Genomic DNA, 15913 nt, shown 5'->3' on the forward strand with positions numbered 1-15913 from the left:
AAACAGGGCCTTATCTCTGCAGGCCTTTTGAAACGCAGACCGGCTTTCACCTGCCGGCGGAATGGGTGATTCAAATAGAAGAGCGTGGCCTAGCAATGCAACGCTTTGCCTCGGATCGGGCGGCGGCCATCTTAGAAGCAGGCGCAGCTTCTTGCAGTATGCGGCTGGAGGATTCAAGCATCAAATCGCGTCAGGTTGCAGGGATTGAAGAAATAAAAGCAGTATATGCCTAGTTCAAGGCTGCATCGGCTCACCTTGAGCTAAAAGCACATCACGGTGTGCATGCAGATTTGTAGCGCTGCTCCTGCTGCAGTTAAGACTCCATGTGAAGATAGGGGGCCTGAAGGTGAATGAGAGAAAGCTCCTGCTCTCTCCCTGTTCCGGGCTAAGTGGGCAGCCCAGAGCAAAACAGGGCCTTATCTCTGCAGCCATTTTTGGAACATGGGCCGGCTTCTACCTGCCGGTGGAAAGGGTCATTCAAATAGAAGAGCGTTGCCTAGCAATGCAACGCTTTGCCTCGGATCGGGCGGCAGCCATCTTAGAAGCAGGCGCAGCGTCTTGCAGTATGCGCTGGAGGATTCAAGCATCAAACCACGTCGGGTTGCGGGGGTTGAAGAAATAAAGGCAGTATATGCCTAGTTCAAGGCTGCATCGCTCGCCTTGAGCTAAAAGCACATCACGGTGTGCACACAGATATGGTAGCGCTAATCCTGCAGCAGTTAAGACTCCGGGTGAAGATAGGGGGCCTGAAGGTGAATGAGAGAGAGCTCCTGCTCTCTCCCCGTTCCGGGCTAAGTGGGAGGCCCAGAGGAAAATAGGGCCTTATCTCTGCAGGCCTTTTGAAACGCAGACCGGCTTCCACCTGCCGGCGGAATGGGTGATTCAAATAGAAGAGCGTGGCCTAGCAATGCAACGCTTTGCCTCGGATCGGGCGGCGGCCATCTTAGAAGCAGGCGCAGCTTCTTGCAGTACGCAGCTGGAGGATTCAAGCATCAAATCACGTTGGGTTGCAGGGATTGAAGAAATAAAGGCAGTATATGCCTAGATCAAGGCTGCATCACCTCATCTTGAGCTAAAAGCACATCACGGTGTGCACACAGATATGGTAGCGCTGCTCCTGCAGCGGTTAAGACTCCACGTGAAGATAGGGGGCCTGAAGGTGAATGAGAGAGACCTCCTGCTTCTCCCGGTTTTGGACTAAGTGGACAGCCCAGAGCAAAACAGGGCCTTATCTCCGCAGGCCTTTTCAAACACGGGCCGGCTTCCGCCTGCCAGCGGAACGGGTGATTCAAATAACAGAGCGTTGCCTAGCAAAGCAACGCTTTGCCTCGGATCGAGCCGTGGCCATTTTAGAAGCAGGTGCTGCGTCTTGCAGTATGCGGCTGGAGGATTCAAGCATCAAATCACGTCGGGTTGCGGGGATTGAAGAAATAAAGGCAGTATATGCCTAGTTGAAGGCTGCATCGGCTCACCTTGAGCTAAAAGCACATCACAGTGTGCACGCAGATATGGTAGCGCTGCTCCTGCAGCGGTTAAGACTCCAGGTGAAGATAGGGGGCCTGAAGGTGAATGAGCGAGAGCTCCTGCTCTCTCCTGGTTCTGGACTAAGTGGCCAGCCCAGAGCAAAACAGGGCCTTATCTCTGCTGGTCTTTTCAAACGCAGAGCGGCTTCCGCCTGCCGGCGGAAAGGGTGATTCAAATAGAAGAGTTTAGCCTAGCAATGCAACACTTTGCCTCGGATCAGGCGGCGGCCATCTTAAAAGCAGGCACAGCGTCTTGCAGTATGCGGCTGGAGGATTCAATCATCAGATCACATCAGGTTGCAGGGATTGAAGAAATAAAGGCAGTATATGCCTAGTTCAAGGTTGCATCGGCTCACCTTGAGCTAAAAGCACATCACAGTGTCCACGCAGGCATGGTAGCGCTGCTCCTGCAGCGGTTAAGACTCAGGTGAAGATAGGGGGCCTGAAGGTGAATGAGAGAGAGCTCCTTCTCTCTCCCCATTCCGGGCTAAGTGGGAGGCCCAGAGGAAAACAGGGCCTTATCTCTGCAGGCCTTTTCAAACGCAGACTGGCTTCCACCTGCCAGCGGAATGGGTGATTCAAATAGAAGAGCGTGGCCTAGCAATGCAACGCTTTGCCTCGGATCGGGCGGCAGCCATCTTAGAAGCAGGTGCAGCTTCTTGCAGTATGCGGCTGGAGGATTCAAGCATCAAATCGCGTCAGGTTGCAGGGATTGAAGAAATAAAAGCAGTATATGCCTAGTTCAAGGCTGCATCGGCTCACCTTGAGCTAAAAGCACATCACGGTGTGCATGCAGATTTGTAGTGCTGCTCCTGCTGCAGTTAAGACTCCATGTGAAGATAGGGGGCCTGAAGGTGAATGAGAGAAAGCTCCTGCTCTCTCTCCGTTCCGGGCTAAGTGGGCAGCCCAGAGCAAAACAGGGCCTTATCTCTGCAGCCATTTTTCAAACATGGGCGGCTTCTACCTGCTGGTGGAAAGGGTCATTCAAATAGAAGAGCGTTGCCTAGCAATGCAACGCTTTGCCTCGGATCAGGCGGCAGCCATCTTAGAAGCAGGCGCAGCGTCTTGCAGTATGCGCTGGAGGATTCAATCATCAAATCACGTCGGGTTGCGGGGGTTGAAGAAATAAAGGCAGTATATGCCTAGTTCAAGGCTGCATCAGCTCACCTTGAGCTAAAAGAACATCACGGTGTGCACGCAGATATGGTAGCGCTGCTCCTGCAGTGGTTAAGACTCCAGGTGAAGATAGGGGGCCTGAAGGTGAATGAGAGAGAGCTCCTGCTCTCTCCCCGTTCCGGGCTAAGTGGGCAGCCCAGAGCAAAACAGGGCCTTATCTCTGCAGACCTTTTCAAACGCAGGCTGGCTTCTGCCTGTCGGCTGAAAGGGAGATTCAAATAGAAGAGCGTTGCATAGCAATGCAAAGTTTTGCCTCGGATCGGGGCGGCAGACATCTTAGAAGCAGGCGCAGCATCATGCAGTATGCGGCTGGAGGATTCAATCATCAGATCACATCGGGTTGCAGGGATTGAAGAAATAAAGGCACTATATGCCTAGTTCAAGGCTGCATCGGCTCACCTTGAGCTAAAAGCACATCACGGTGTCCACGCAGATATGGTAGCGCTGCTCCTGCAGTGGTTAAGACTCCAGGAGAAGATAGGGGGCCTGAAGGTGAATGAGAGAGAGCTCCTGCTCTCTCCCCGTTCCAGGCTAAGTGGGCAGCCGAGAGCAAAACAGGGCCTTATCTCTGCAGTCCTTTTCAAACTTGGGCCGGCTCCGCCCGCCGGCGTAAAGGGTGATTCAAATAGAAGAGTGTTGCCTAGCAATGCAACTCTTTGCCTCGGATCGGGTGGTGGCCATCTTAGAAGCAGGCGCAGCGTCTTGCAGTACGCAGCTGCAGGATTCAAACATCAAATCACGTTGGGTTGCAGGGATTGAAGAAATAAAGGCAGTATATGCCTAGATCAAGGCTGCATCACCTCACCTTGAGCTAAAAGCACATCACGGTGTGCACACAGATATGGTAGCGCTGCTCCTGCAGCGGTTAAGACTCCACGTGAAGATAGGGGGCCTGAAGGTGAATGAGAGAGAGCTCCTGCTTCTTCCGGTTTCGGACTAAGTGGCCAGCCCAGAGCAAAACAGGGCCTTATCTCTGCTGGTCTTTTCAAACGCAGAGCGGCTTCCACCTGCCGGCGGAAAGGGTGATTCAAATAGAAGAGTTTAGCCTAGCAATACAACACTTTGCCTCAGATCTGGCGGCAAACATCTTAAAAGCAAGCACAGCATCTCGCAGTATGCGGCTGGAGGATTCAATCATCAGATTACATCGGGTTGCAGGGATTGAAGAAATAAAGGCAGTATATGCCTAGTTCAAGGCTGAATCGGCTCACCTTGAGCTAAAAGCACATCACGGTGTGCACACAGATATGATAGTGCTGCTCTTGCAGCGGTTAAGACTCCACGTGAAGATAGGGGGCCTGAAGGTGAATGAGAGAGAGCTCCTGCTCTCTCCCCGTTCCGAGCTAAGTGGGAGGCCCAGAGGAAAACTTGGCCTTATCTCTGCAGGACTTTTCAAACGCAGACCGGCTTCCATCTGCCGGCGGAATCGGTGATTCAAATAGAAGAGCGTGGCCTAGCAATGCAACGCTTTGCCTCGGATCGGGCGGCGGCCATCTTAGAAGCAGGCGCAGCTTCTTGCAGTATGCGGCTGGAGGATTCAAGCATCAAATCGCGTCAGGTTGCAGGGATTGAAGAAATAAAAGCAGTATATGCCTAGTTCAAGGCTACATCGGCTCACCTTGAGCTAAAAGCACATCACGGTGTGCATGCAGATTTTTAGCGCTGCTCCTGCTGCAGTTAAGACTCCATGTGAAGATAGGGGGCCTGAAGGTGAATGAGAGAAAGCTCCTGCTCTCTCCCCGTTCCGGGCTAAGTGGGCAGCCCAGAGCAAAACAGGGCCTTATCTCTGCAGCCATTTTTCAAACATGGGCCGTCTTCTACCTGCCGGTGGAAAGGGTCATTCAAATAGAAGAGCGTTGCCTAGCAATGCAACGCTTTGCCTCGGATCGGGCGGCAGCCATCTTAGAAGCAGGCACAGCGTCTTGCAGTATGCGCTGGAGGATTCAAGCATCAAATCACGTCGGGTTGCGGGGGTTGAAGAAATAAAGGCAGTATATGCCTAGTTCAAGGCTGCATCAGCTCACCTTGAGCTAAAAGCACATCACGGTGTGCACGCAGATATGGTAGCGCTGCTCCTGCAGCGGTTAAGACTCCAGGTGAAGATAGGGGGCCTGAAGGTGAATGAGAGAGAGCTCCTGCTCTCTCCCCGTTCCGGGCTAAGTGGGCAGCCCAGAGCAAAACAGGGCCTTATCTCTGCAGACCTTTTCAAACGCAGGCTGGTTTCTGCCTACCGGCTGAAAGGGAGATTCAAATAGAAGAGCGTTGCCTAGCAATGCAAAGTTTTGCCTCGGAACGGGCGGCAGACATCTTAGAAGCAGGCGCAGCGTCATGCAGTATGCGGCTGGAGGATTCAATCATCAGATCACATCGGGTTGCAGGGATTGAAGAAATAAAGGCAGTATATGCCTAGTTCAAGGCTGCATCGGCTCACCTTGAGCTAAAAGCACATTACGGTGTCCACGCAGATATGGTAGCGCTGCTCCTGCACTGGTTAAGACTCCAGGAGAAGATAGGGGGCCTGAAGGTGAATGAGAGAGAGCTCCTGCTCTCTCCCTGTTCCGGGCTAAGTGGGCAGCCCAGAGCAAAACAGGGCCTTATCTCCGCTGGTCTTTTAAAACGCAGACCGGCTTCTGCCTGCCAGCAGAAAGGGTGATTCAAGTAGAAGAGCGTAGCCTAGCAATGCAACGCTTTGCCTCGGATCAGGCGGCGGCCATCTTAAAAGCAGGCACAGCGTCTTGCAGTATGCGGCTGGAGGATTCAATCATCAGATCACATCAGGTTGCAGGGATTGAAGAAATAAAGACAGTATATGCCTAGTTCAAGGCTGCATCGGCTCACCTTGAGCTAAAAGCACATCACGGTGTCCACGCAGGCATGGTAGCGCTGCTCCTGCAGCGGTTAAGACTCAGGTGAAGATAGGGGGCCTGAAGGTGAATGAGAGAGAGCTCCTGCTCTCTCCCCATTCCGTGCTAAGTGGGCAGCCCAGAGCAAAACAGGGCCTTAACTCCGCAGCCCTTTTCAAACGCGGGCCGGCTTCTGCCTGCTGGCGGAAAGGGTAATTCAAATAGAAGAGTGTTGCCTAGCAATGAAACTCTTTGCCTCGGATCGGGCGGCGGCCATCTTAGAAGCAGGTGCAGCTTCTTGCAGTATGCGGCTGGAGGATTCAAGCATCAAATCGCGTCAGGTTGCAGGGATTGTAGAAATAAAAGCAGTATATGCCTAGTTCAAGGCTGCATCGGCTCACCTTGAGCTAAAAGCACATCACGGTGTGCATGCAGATTTGTAGCGCTGCTCCTGCTGCAGTTAAGACTCCATGTGAAGATAGGGGGCCTGAAGGTGAATGAGAGAAAGCTCCTGCTCTCTCCCCGTTCCGGGCTAAGTGGGCAGCCCAGAGCAAAACAGGGCCTTATCTCTGCAGCCATTTTTCAAACATGGGCCGGCTTCTACCTGCCGGTGGAAAGGGTCATTCAAATAGAAGAGCGTTGCCTAGCAATGCAACGCTTTGCCTCAGATCGGGCGGCAGCCATCTTAGAAGCAGGCGCAGCGTCTTGCAGTATGCGCTGGAGGATTCAAGCATCAAATCACGTCGGGTTGCGGGGGTTGAAGAAATAAAGGCAGTATATGCCTAGTTCAAGGCTGCATCAGCTCACCTTGAGCTAAAAGCACATCACGGTGTGCACGCAGATATGGTAGCGCTGCTCCTGCAGCGGTTAAGACTCCAGGTGAAGATAGGGGGCCTGAAGGTGAATGAGAGAGAGCTCCTGCTCTCTCCCCGTTCCGGGCTAAGTGGGCAGCCCAGAGCAAAACAGGGCCTTATCTCTGCAGACCTTTTCAAACGCGGGCTGGCTTCTGCCTACCGGCTGAAAGGGAGATTCAAATAGAAGAGCGTTGCCTAGCAATGCAAAGTTTTGCCTCGGAACGGGCGGCAGACATCTTAGAAGCAGGCGCAGCGTCATGCAGTATGCGGCTGGAGGATTCAATCATCAGATCACATCGGGTTGCAGGGATTGAAGAAATAAAGGCAGTATATGCCTAGTTCAAGGCTGCATTGGCTCACCTTGAGCTAAAAGCACATCACGGTGTCCACGCAGATATGGTAGCGCTGCTCCTGCAGTGGTTAAGACTCCAGGAGAAGATAGGGGGCCTGAAGGTGAATGAGAGAGAGCTCCTGCTCTCTCCCCGTTCCAGGCTAAGTGGGCAGCCCAGAGCAAAACAGGGCCTTATCTCTGCAGTCCTTTTCAAACTTGGGCCGGCTCTGCCCGCTGGCGTAAAGGGTGATTCAAATAGAAGAGTGTTGCCTAGCAATGCAACTCTTTGCCTCGGATCGGGTGGTGGCCATCTTAGAAGCAGGCGCAGCGTCTTGCAGTACGCAGCTGGAGGATTCAAGCATCAAATCACGTTGGGTTGCAGGGATTGAAGAAATAAAGGCAGTATATGCCTAGATCAAGGCTGCATCACCTCACCTTGAACTAAAAGCACATCATGGTGTGCACACAGATATGGTAGCACTGCTCCTGCAGCGATTAAGACTCCACGTGAAGTGAGGGGGCCTGAAGGTGAATGAGAGAGAGCTCCTGCTTCTCCCGGTTTCGGACTAAGAGGACAGCCCAGAGCAAAACAGGGCCTTATCTCCGCAGGCCTTTTCAAACACGGGCCGGCTTCCGCCTGCCGGCTGAACGGGTGATTCAAATAACAGAGCGTTGCCTAGCAAAGCAACGCTTTGCCTCGGATCGGGCCGTGGCCATTTTAGAAGAAGGTGCTGCGTCTTGCAGTATGCGGCTGGAGGATTCAAGCATCAAATCACGTCGGGTTGCGTGGATTGAAGAAATAAAGGCAGTATATGCCTAGTTCAAGGCTGCATCGGCTCACCTTGAGCTAAAAGCACATCACAGTGTGCACGCAGATATGGTAGCGCTGCTCCTGCAGCGGTTAAGACTCCAGGTGAAGATAGGGGGCCTGAAGGTGAATGAGCGAGAGCTCCTGCTCTCTCCTGGTTCTGGACTAAGTGGCCATCCCAGAGCAAAACAGGGCCTTATCTCTGCTGGTCTTTTGAAACGCAGAGCGGCTTCCGCCTGCCGGCGGAAAGGGTGATTCAAATAGAAGAGTTTAGCCTAGCAATACAACGCTTTGCCTCAGATCTGGCGGCAGCCATCTTAAAAGCAAGCGCAGCGTCTCGCAGTATGCGGCTGGAGGATTCAATCATCAGATTACATCGGGTTGCAGGGATTGAAGAAATAAAGGCAGTATATGCCTAGTTCAAGGCTGAATCGGCTCACCTTGAGCTAAAAGCACATCACGGTGTGCACACAGATATGATAGTGCTGCTCTTGCAGCGGTTAAGACTCCACGTGAAGATAGGGGGCCTGAAGGTGAATGAGAGAGAGCTCCTGCTCTCTCCCGGTTCCGGACTAAGTGAGCAGCCCAGAGCAAAACAGGGCCTTATCTCCGCAGGCCTTTTTAAACACGGGCCGGCTTCCGCCTGCCGGCGGAAAGGGTGATTCAAATAACAGAGCGTTGCCTAGCAAAGCAACGCTTTGCCTCGGATCGGGCGGCGGCCATCTTAGAAGCAGGCGCAGCGTCTTGCAGTATGCGGCTGAAGGATTCAAACATCGAATCACGTCGGGTTGCGGGGATTGAAGAAATAAAGGCAGTATATGCCTAGTTCAAGGCTGCTTCGGCTCACCTTGAGCTAAAAGCACATTACAGTGTGCACACAGATATGGTAGTGCTGCTCCTGCAGCAGTTAAGACTCCAGGTGAAGATAGGGGGCCTGAAGGTGAATGAGAGAGTGCTCCTGCTCTCTCCCCATTCCGGGCTAAGTGGGCAGCCCAGAGCAAAACAGGGCCTTATCTCCGCTGGTCTTTTCAAACGCAGACCGGCTTCTGCCTGCCAGCAGAAAGGGTGATTCAAGTAGAAGAGCGTAGCCTAGCAATGCAACGCTTTGCCTCGGATCAGGCGGCGGCCATCTTAAAAGCAGGCACAGCGTCTTGCAGTATGCGGCTGGAGGATTCAATCATCAGATCACATCAGGTTGCAGGGATTGAAGAAATAAAGGCAGTATATGCCTAGTTCAAGGCTGCATCGGCTCACCTTGAGCTAAAAGCACACCACGGTGTCCACGCAGGCATGGTAGTGCTGCTCCTGCAGCGGTTAAGACTCAGGTGAAGATAGGGGGCCTGAAGGTGAATGAGAGAGAGATCCTGCTCTCTCCCCATTCCGGGCTAAGTGGGCAGCCCAGAGCAAAACAGGGCCTTAACTCTGCAGCCCTTTTCAAACGCGGACCGGCTTCTGCCTGCTGGCGGAAAGGGTAATTCAAATAGAAGAGTGTTGCCTAGCAATGAAACTCTTTGCCTCGGATCGGGCGGCGGCCATCTTACAAGCAGGCGCAGCGTCTTGCAGTATGCAGCTGGGGGAATTCAAGCAACAAATCACGTCAGGTTGCAGGGATTGAAGAAATAAAGGCAGTATATGCCTAGTTCAAGGCTGCATCGGCTCGCCTTCAGCTAAAAGCACATCACGGTGTGCACACAGATATGGTAGCGCTAATCCTGCAGCAGTTAAGACTGCAGGTGAAGATAGGGGGCCTGAAGGTAAATGAGAGAGAGCTCCTGCTCTCTCCCCGTTCCGGGCTAAGTGGGAGGCCCAGAGGAAAACAGGGCCTTATCTCTGCAGGCCTTTTCAAACGCAGACCGGCTTCCACCTGCCGGCGGAATGGGTGATTCAAATAGAAGAGCGTGGCCTAGCAATGCAATGCTTTGCCTCGGATCGGGCGGCGGCCATCTTAGAAGCAGGCGCAGCTTCTTGCAGTATGCGGCTGGAGGATTCAAGCATCAAATCGCGTCAGGTTGCAGGGATTGAAGAAATAAAGGCAGTATATGCCTAGTTCAAGGCTGCATCGGCTCACCTTGAGCTAAAAGCACATTACAGTGTGCACGCTGACATGGTAGCGCTGCTCCTGCAGTGGTTAAGACTCCAGGTGAAGATAGGGGGCCTGAAGGTGAATGATAGAGAGCTCCTGCTCTCTCCCCGTTCCAGGCTAAGTGGGCAGCCCAGAGCAAAACAGGGCCTTATCTCCGCAGCCCTTTTCAAACGCGGGCCGGCTTCTGCCTGCTGGCGGAAAGGGTGATTCAAATAGAAGAGTGTTGCCTAGCAATGAAACTCTTTGCCTCGGATCGGGCGGCAGCCATTTTAGAAGCAGGCGCAGCATCTTGCAGTATGCAGCTGGGGGATTCAAGCATCAGATCACATCAGGTTGCAGGGATTGAAGAAATAAAGGCAGTATATGCCTAGTTTAAGGCTGCATCGGCTCACCTTGAGCTAAAAGCACATCACGGTGTCCATGCAGGCATGGTAGCGCTTATCCTGCAGCGGTTAAGACTCAGGTGAAGATAGGGGGCCTGAAGGTGAATGAGAGAGAGCTCCTGCTCTCTCCCCATTACGGGCTAAGTGGGCAGCCCAGAGCAAAACAGGGCCTTATCTCCACAGCCCTTTTTAAACGCGGGACGGCTTCTGCCTGCTGGCGGAAAGGGTAATTCAAATAGAAGAGTGTTGCCTAGCAATGAAACTCTTTGCCTCGGATCGGGCGGCGGCCATCTTAGAAGCAGGCGCAGCGTCTTGCAGTATGCAGCTGGGGGATTCAAGCATCAAATCACGTCAGGTTGCAGGGTTTGAAGAAATAAAGGCAGTATATGCCTAGTTCAAGGCTGCATCGGCTCGCTTTGAGCTAAAAGCACATCACGGGTGTGCACACAGATATGGTAGCGCTAATCCTGCAGCGGTTAAGACTCCAGGTGAAGATAGGGGGCCTGAAGGTGAATGAGAGAGAGCTCCTGCTCTCTCCCCGTTCCAGGCTAAGTGGGAGGCCCAGAGGAAAACATGGCCTTATCTCCGCAGACCTTTTCAAACGCGGGCCGGCTTCTGCCTGCTGGCGGAAAGGGTGATTCAAATAGAAGAGTGTTGCCTAGCAATGAAACTCTTTGCCTCGGATCGGGCGGCAGCCATTTTAGAAGCAGGCGCAGCATCTTGTAGTATGCAGCTGGGGGATTCAAGCATCAGATCACATCAGGTTGCAGGGATTGAAGAAATAAAGGCAGTATATGCCTAGTTTAAGGCTGCATCGGCTCACCTTGAGCTAAAAGCACATCACGGTGTCCACGCAGGCATGGTAGCGCTGCTCCTGCAGCGGTTAAGACTCAGGTGAAGATAGGGGGCCTGAAGGTGAATGAGAGAGAGGTCCTGCTCTCTCCCCATTACGGGCTAAGTGGGCAGCCCAGAGCAAAACAGGGCCTTATCTCCACAGCCCTTTTTAAACGCGGGACGGCTTCTGCCTGCTGGCGGAAAGGGTGATTCAAATAGAAGAGTGTTGCCTAGCAATGAAACTCTTTGCCTCGGATCGGGCGGCAGCCATTTTAGAAGCAGGCGCAGCATCTTGCAGTATGCAGCTGGGGGATTCAAGCATCAGATCACATCAGGTTGCAGGGATTGAAGAAATAAAGGCAGTATATGCCTAGTTTAAGGCTGCATCGGCTCACCTTGAGCTAAAAGCACATCACGGTGTCCATGCAGGCATGGTAGCGCTTATCCTGCAGCGGTTAAGACTCAGGTGAAGATAGGGGGCCTGAAGGTGAATGAGAGAGAGCTCCTGCTCTCTCCCCATTACGGGCTAAGTGGGCAGCCCAGAGCAAAACAGGGCCTTATCTCCACAGCCCTTTTTAAACGCGGGACGGCTTCTGCCTGCTGGCGGAAAGGGTAATTCAAATAGAAGAGTGTTGCCTAGCAATGAAACTCTTTGCCTCGGATCGGGCGGCGGCCATCTTAGAAGCAGGCGCAGCGTCTTGCAGTATGCAGCTGGGGGATTCAAGCATCAAATCACGTCAGGTTGCAGGGTTTGTAGAAATAAAGGCAGTATATGCCTAGTTCAAGGCTGCATCGGCTCGCTTTGAGCTAAAAGCACATCACAGTGTGCACACAGATATGGTAGCGCTAATCCTGCAGCGGTTAAGACTCCAGGTGAAGATAGGGGGCCTGAAGGTGAATGAGAGAGAGCTCCTGCTGTCTCCCCGTTCCAGGCTAAGTGGGAGGCCCAGAGGAAAACATGGCCTTATCTCCGCAGACCTTTTCAAACGCGGGCCGGCTTCTGCCTGCTGGCGGAAAGGGTGATTCAAATAGAAGAGTGTTGCCTAGCAATGAAACTCTTTGCCTCGGATCGGGCGGCAGCCATTTTAGAAGCAGGCGCAGCATCTTGTAGTATGCAGCTGGGGGATTCAAGCATCAGATCACATCAGGTTGCAGGGATTGAAGAAATAAAGGCAGTATATGCCTAGTTTAAGGCTGCATCGGCTCACCTTGAGCTAAAAGCACATCACGGTGTCCACGCAGGCATGGTAGCGCTGCTCCTGCAGCGGTTAAGACTCAGGTGAAGATAGGGGGCCTGAAGGTGAATGAGAGAGAGGTCCTGCTCTCTCCCCATTACGGGCTAAGTGGGCAGCCCAGAGCAAAACAGGGCCTTATCTCCACAGCCCTTTTTAAACGCGGGACGGCTTCTGCCTGCTGGCGGAAAGGGTAATTCAAATAGAAGAGTGTTGCCTAGCAATGAAACTCTTTGCCTCGGATCGGGCGGCGGCCATCTTAGAAGCAGGCGCAGCGTCTTGCAGTATGCAGCTGGGGGATTCAAGCATCAAATCACGTCAGGTTGCAGGGTTTGAAGAAATAAAGGCAGTATATGCCTAGCTCAAGGCTGCATCGGCTCGCTTTGAGCTAAAAGCACATCACAGTGTGCACACAGATATGGTAGCGCTGCTCCTGCAGTGGTTAAGACTCCAGGTGAAGATAGGGGGCCTGAAGGTGAATGAGAGAGAGCTCCTGCTCTCTCCCCGTTCCAGGCTAAGTGGGCAGGCCAGAGCAAAACAGGGCCTTATCTCTGCAGCCCTTTTCAAACACTGGCCGGCTTCTGCCTGCTGGCGGAAAGGGTGATTCAAATAGAAGAGTGTTGCCTAGCAATGAAACTCTTTGCCTCGGTTCCGGCGGCGGCCATTTTAGAAGCAGGCGCAGCGTCTTGCAGTATGCAGCTGGGGGATTCAAGCATCAAATCACGTCAGGTTGCAGGGATTGAAGAAATAAAGGCAGTATATGCCTAGTTCAAGGCTGCATCAGCTCACCTTGAGCTAAAAGCACATTACAGTGTGCACGCAGACATGGTAGCGCTGCTCCTGCAGTGGTTAAGACTCCAGGTGAAGATAGGGGGCCTGAAGGTGAATGAGAGAGAGCTCCTGCTCTCTCCCCGTTCCAGGCTAAGTGGGCAGCCCAGAGCAAAACAGGGCCTTATCTCTGCAGCCCTTTTCAAACACTGGCCGGCTTCTGCCTGCTGGCGGAAAGGGTGATTCAAATAGAAGAGTGTTGCCTAGCAATGAAACTCTTTGCCTCGGATCGGGCGGCAGCCATTTTAGAAGCAGGCGCAGCATCTTGCAGTATGCAGCTGGGGGATTCAAGCATCAAATCACGTCAGGTTGCAGGGATTGAAGAAATAAAGGCAGTATATGCCTAGTTCAAGGCTGCATCGGCTCGCCTTGAGCTAAAAGCACATCACCATGTGCACGCAGATATGGTAGCACTAATCCTGCAGCGGTTAAGACTCCAGGTGAAGATAGGGGGCCTGAAGGTGAATGAGAGAGAGCTCCTGCTCTCTCCCCGTTCCAGGCTAAGTGGGCAGCCCAGAGCAAAACAGGGCCTTATCTCTGCAGTCCTTTTCAAACTTGGGCCGGCTCCGCCCGCCGGCGTAAAGGGTGATTCAAATAGAAGAGTGTTGCCTAGCAATGCAACTCTTTGCCTCGGATCGGGTGGTGGCCATCTTAGAAGCAGGTGCAGCGTCTTGCAGTACGCAGCTGCAGGATTCAAGCATCAAATCACGTTGGGTTGCAGGGATTGAAGAAATAAAGGCAGTATATGCCTAGATCAAGGCTGCATCACCTCACCTTGAGCTAAAAGCATATCACGGTGTGCACACAGATATGGTAGCGCTGCTCCTGCAGCGGTTAAGACTCAGGTGAAGATAGGGGGCCTGAAGGTGAATGAGAGAGAGGTCCTGCTCTCTCCCCATTACGGGCTAAGTGGGCAGCCCAGAGCAAAACAGGGCCTTATCTCCACAGCCCTTTTTAAACGCGGGACGGCTTCTGCCTGCTGGCGGAAAGGGTAATTCAAATAGAAGAGTGTTGCCTAGCAATGAAACTCTTTGCCTCGGATCGGGCGGCGGCCATCTTAGAAGCAAGCACAGTGTCTCGCAGTATGCGGCTGGAGGATTCGATCAACAGATTACATCGGGTTGCAGGGATTGAAGAAATAAAGGCAGTATATGCCTAGTTCAAGGCTGAATCGGCTCACCTTGAGCTAAAAGCACATCACGGTGTGCACACAGATATGATAGTGCTGCTCTTGCAGCGGTTAAGACTCCACGTGAAGATAGGGGGCCTGAAGGTGAATGAGAGAGAGCTCCTGCTCTCTCCTGGTTCCGGACTAAGTGGGCAGCCCAGAGCAAAACAGGGCCTTATCTCTGCAGGTCTTTTCAAACACGGGCCGGCTTCCGTCTGCCGGCGGAAAGGGTGATTCAAATAACAGAGCGTTGCCTAGCAAAGCAACGCTTTGCCTCGGATCGGGTGGCGGCCATCTTAGAAGCAGGCGCAGCGTCTTGCAGTATGCGGCTGGAGGATTCAAACATCGAATCACGTCGGGTTGCAGGGATTGAAGAAATAAAGGCAGTATATGCCTAGTTCAAGGCTGCTTCGGCTCACCTTGAGCTAAAAGCACATTACAGTGTGCACACAGATATGGTAGTGCTGCTCCTGCAGCGGGTAAGACTCCAGGCGAAGATAGGGGGCCTGAAGGTGAATGAGAGAGAGCTCCTGCTCTCTCCCCATTCCGGGCTAAGTGGGCAGCCCAGAGCAAAACAGGGCCTTATCTCCGCTGGTCTTTTCAAACGCAGACCGGCTTCTTGTCAGATCAGTGAACCTTAACAGGATAAAGCGCCTGGTGATCGAAGAGGAGCTGTTGAACCCGTAGTGCAGTAATATATTCTTCCCACCAATGTAACACTCAGTTGTGCATAAAAACAGTCTGAGCGCTCAATTGGTTGAAAGATGTTTGAAGAAGGAACAGGACACTCTGGAACTCTGGGTGACTGCAAGTTTCTTCCAGATATGTGGCAATTTGTACAGGACACACTGATAGCTCACTGGCCGTCAGTAGGATAAGATGCAGTACATATCCGACAGGAAAACGACAATAGAATGGAACTAAACAGTTTCTGTAATGATACAAGAACGTACATAAGGAAAAGAAAAGCATAAGAGCCAATAACTGAAAGATGAACACTAAATGAAAATTCTTACGTGTATATCCGTATGAAGGACTGCAACGAGGAAGATGTGATGAATATGATTCAAACGGCTCCAAAAGGAAGGTCCGAGAAGAACACAGTCTCACAGATGCTGAAGGTTTCTTGAGTCCGGTGCAACCCTATTCCCGCCGGCACGAGTACGCCTAGGAAGTTCAGCGAGGTCCCAAAAGTGCTAAAGGCAGTCTCTAGTCCAGCACTTATTTCCTATTCCCGCCGGCACGCGTACGCCTAAGGTGAGAGATCCTTCTTCTGAGAGACGTAAGTAGAACAATCCAAGTGTTCCGGTTCAAAACCAGGTAAGCAGACAAAATGAAGCAAGAGACATGAATCGAAGTCAAAAGAAGTCCGGGTCGAAGCAGTACCATGGGCAAGACAAGAGGAATCCAATGGACAGGCAAGAGGTCGAGAAGTAGCAAGATCAGAAGTACCGTGGGCAAGACAAGAGCTCTTCCAATAGACAGGCAAGAGGTCGAGAAAAGGACAAGATCCAAATAACAAGCGCCACTGTAGAATTCAGAGGAAAACAATCAGAAGCACCGAAACGGCAAACGGGGCGGACTTAAATATGCGTGGCCACAACGCGAGAATCACGTGACCGGGAAACCGGAGCAACACGTGACTGCAGACGTACTCGCGGCCAACGTCGCCATGGCAACCTCCAATGCCTTTGAATCAAACCTTCAAAGGAATGGAAGCGATTGCTGCTGTTCCTAGCTATTCTGACTCTCGAAAGTCCGCCTGGTAAGCGGGAACTTGCAGGAGAAGTTGGTGTTCTGACAGTATCCTCCCCCAAAGGTCCCCCCAGACCTCGAGATGCTAGAAACCG

This window comes from Ambystoma mexicanum, chromosome 5p (assembly GCF_040938575.1).
Source record: "Ambystoma mexicanum isolate Mex_15411 chromosome 5p, UKY_AmexF1_1, whole genome shotgun sequence".
NCBI lineage: Eukaryota > Metazoa > Chordata > Amphibia > Caudata > Ambystomatidae > Ambystoma > Ambystoma mexicanum.